Source organism: Cebus imitator, unplaced genomic scaffold, assembly GCF_001604975.1.
Source record: "Cebus imitator isolate Cc_AM_T3 unplaced genomic scaffold, Cebus_imitator-1.0 Scaffold59, whole genome shotgun sequence".
NCBI classification, from domain to species: Eukaryota; Metazoa; Chordata; class Mammalia; order Primates; family Cebidae; genus Cebus; species Cebus imitator.
The window spans coordinates 1,660,028-1,662,929 of NW_016107374.1; the positions used below are offsets into that span (position 1 = coordinate 1,660,028).

General features: G+C 48.4%; 1 long non-coding RNA gene across 1 annotated transcript in view; it reads left to right on the forward strand.

The window, feature by feature from the left end:
- Positions 1-2,275, forward strand: part of LOC119471380 — a 4,312-nt gene extending 2,037 nt beyond the window's left edge. The window contains exons 2-3 of the long non-coding RNA XR_005200424.1: positions 1,342-1,402; positions 2,087-2,275. This is a non-coding gene — a long non-coding RNA (uncharacterized LOC119471380). The remainder of the gene's footprint in view (positions 1-1,341; positions 1,403-2,086) is intronic.
- Positions 2,276-2,902: the final 627 nt, after the last annotated feature.

Here is a 2,902-nt window from a genome sequence, read left to right on the forward strand (position 1 = left end):
TGTAAGGTGGGAAAACATGGCACCTGGACCTACGTTTTTCTCTCTCATGTAATTCAGAAAAATGCAGGCTGGCTGTCTCTGCAGAACTGTTATTTCGGATATAACAGTCGTTAAAGCGGATATTTTGAGGGTGATGCCAAGATAAAATAGATGGCAAATTCCAAAACCAGATCTCACGGCAGCGTTTACAAGGAGGACAGTTTCAAGGACCATCTCCATGGCTCTTAGACCCTCATCCCAACCAGGCAGTGAGAAAGGGACCAAAGAAGGAAGGAGGAGGGTTTGCTGGGATGTTCTTTGGAGGGATCCCCCATCACGCTGAGATCTCATGCAGAAAGCTGTCCCTGCCCGGAGCTATTTTGAGTGCTGCCAGCAGGGTGAAGGGACCTCAACAGGGAGAGACAGGGCGGGGCGGAAGCCGGAGAAACAGCTGAGGGAGGAGATCACAGGAGGCTAGCTGAAGGAAGATATGAATTCCCCACACCTTCAGAGTTGCAGAGAGAGGCCTTCAGCAGTGGGGCTCTTGGAAGAGTTCATGGAGGAGCCTCAGAAGAGAATCAGCGTTGAACATTTGCCAGAACAGGAGTGTAGCCATTATTTATTGCCACCATGAGGGTGCGTAACGGCTCCAGACCATTACAAAGTCTGTGGTAACTGGCTTGTCCACTGGACTGTGTTGATCTGGGCTGGACTAGGCCGGGCTCTTCCGTGTCTCTTTTCTTGTCTGCTGGCAAGTTGTCTGAGACAGGGCTGGTTGAGGCTGGCCTTGGCTGGAGTGACTTGGTTGGTTGCATGTGGCATTTCATCCTCCAGCAGGCTAGCCTGGTATTCACTGTAGATCATGACAGTCGGCAGAATTATGTGAGATCTCTTGAGGCCTGGGCTTGGCATTGGAAGGCCACCGTTTCCACAGCATTATCTATTTGCTTATTAATTTATTTATGATTATTTATTTTTTATTATACTTTAAGTTCTGGGGTACACGTGCAGAATGTGCAGGTTTGTTACATAGGTACACGTGTGCCACGGTGGTTTGCTGCATCCATCACCCCGTCATCTACATTAGGCATTTCTCCTAACGCTCCTTCCACAGCACTCTATCAGCTGAAGCAAGTCACAAGGCCAGCCCAGATTTAGTGGGTAGGAAAATCAACTCCGGCTCTTTAGCGCGAACAATAGTAAGGTCATGTGCAAAGGGCACAGATTCAGGAAGGAGTGAGGAATGATAGCCCTTTTTTCACCATGTATGTCCTGGACAGTGTGAAACTAGTTTTGGAAGCTTCCAGTTTAGGACCTTATCTATCTCCTTACCACTTGTTACTGCCCATCTTCCTACTGCAGGGGCAAAAACTGGCTGGGGAGCTGGGCGATGGCTTGGAGGCAGGAGAGAGAGCAGTACCAGGTAAGAGAAATTTCTTGGGCTGGGTTTCTGAATTAAGATTACGTTTGGGCCAGGCATGGTGGCTCATACCTGTAATCCCAAGATTTTGGGAGACAGAGATGGGCGGATCACTTGAGGCCAGGAATTTGAGACCGCCCTGGGTAACACAGCAAGACCCTGTCTCTACAAAAAATTTAAAAACTGCTGAGCATGGTGGCATGCACCTGTAATCTCAGCTTCTAGAGAGGCTGAGGTAGGAGGATTGCCTGAGCTCAGGAGTTCATGGCCGCAGTGAGCTATGATTTCGCCATTGTTCTTCATTCTGAGCAACAGAGTGACAAAGCGAGACACTGTCTGTAAAACTAGGAAGTTATTAAAGAGGCTGTGTTTGGTAATTAGAGCAATTGCTTATTACCTGAGAGTACATAGGAAAGTCGGGGGCTTGCTAAAGTTTTCATCCTGGCTGCTCCCTCTGAACAAACTTCCTGTGCAGAGTGGGAAGTAAAAGAACTGTGTCTTGGCTGGGTGCAGTGGCTCACGTCTATAATCACAGCAGTTTGGGAGGCCGAGATGGGTGGATCACATGAGGTCAGGAGTTCAAGACCAGCCTGACCAACATGGTGAAACCCTGTCTCTACTAAAAATACAAAAAATATTAATCTCTATTTTGAAGAATTTGATATAATGATAAAATTTCACCAACAGTCATTCAGTATCCAGCAATGATTTGTTAATGGTCTCCCCTGTGCCTGGCACTGCACTGGGCGCCAGAGTTACAACAGGAACGGAGGTGAAGCTTCTGGTCTCCTGAATTTACATTCTCATCACAGGAGAGCCACATCCAGCCTCATCACTCGTAACAGGCTTCCATCAGACAATGGTAAGGATCATAAAGGTGACAAAATATGATCAGCTTTCGGGTCTTTATTCACTTGACAAGTGTTTATTGAGCTTGGACTGTTTCTTGGGCACTGCCTTGGACCCTGGTGAAATGGTGGGGACAAGACAGAACAGGTGCCTATGCTCAAGGAGATGTGCTTCTGGTTGGGAGCAATGTACACGTAGACATGACCACTGCAGAGAAGCTGCTAGGAGGGAACGAATGCAGCGGTGTGACGGAGCAGGCGGGGCAGCGGCAGATGGGGGGTTGTGTGGTGTGGACGGGTGATGGGCAGCTTAGAGTGCTGCTTTTTTTTTTTTTTTTTTTGCTTTTTTTTTTTTTTGATGTGGAGTCTCACTCTGTCACCCAGGCTGGAGTGCAGTGGTGCGATCTCGGCTCACTGCAACCTCTGCCTTCTGGGTTCTTGCAATTCTTCTGCCTCAGCCTCTTGAGTAGCAGGGACTACAGGCGCACGCTGTCATGCCTGGCTTATTTTTTGTTTTTTAAGTAGAGACAGGGTTTCACTGTGTTGCCCAGGCTGTTCTCGAACTCCTGAGCTCAAGCAATCCACCCGCCTTGGCTTCCCAAAGTGCTGGGATTATAGGCGTGAGCCACTGCGCCTGGCCAGAGTGCTTTTTTTT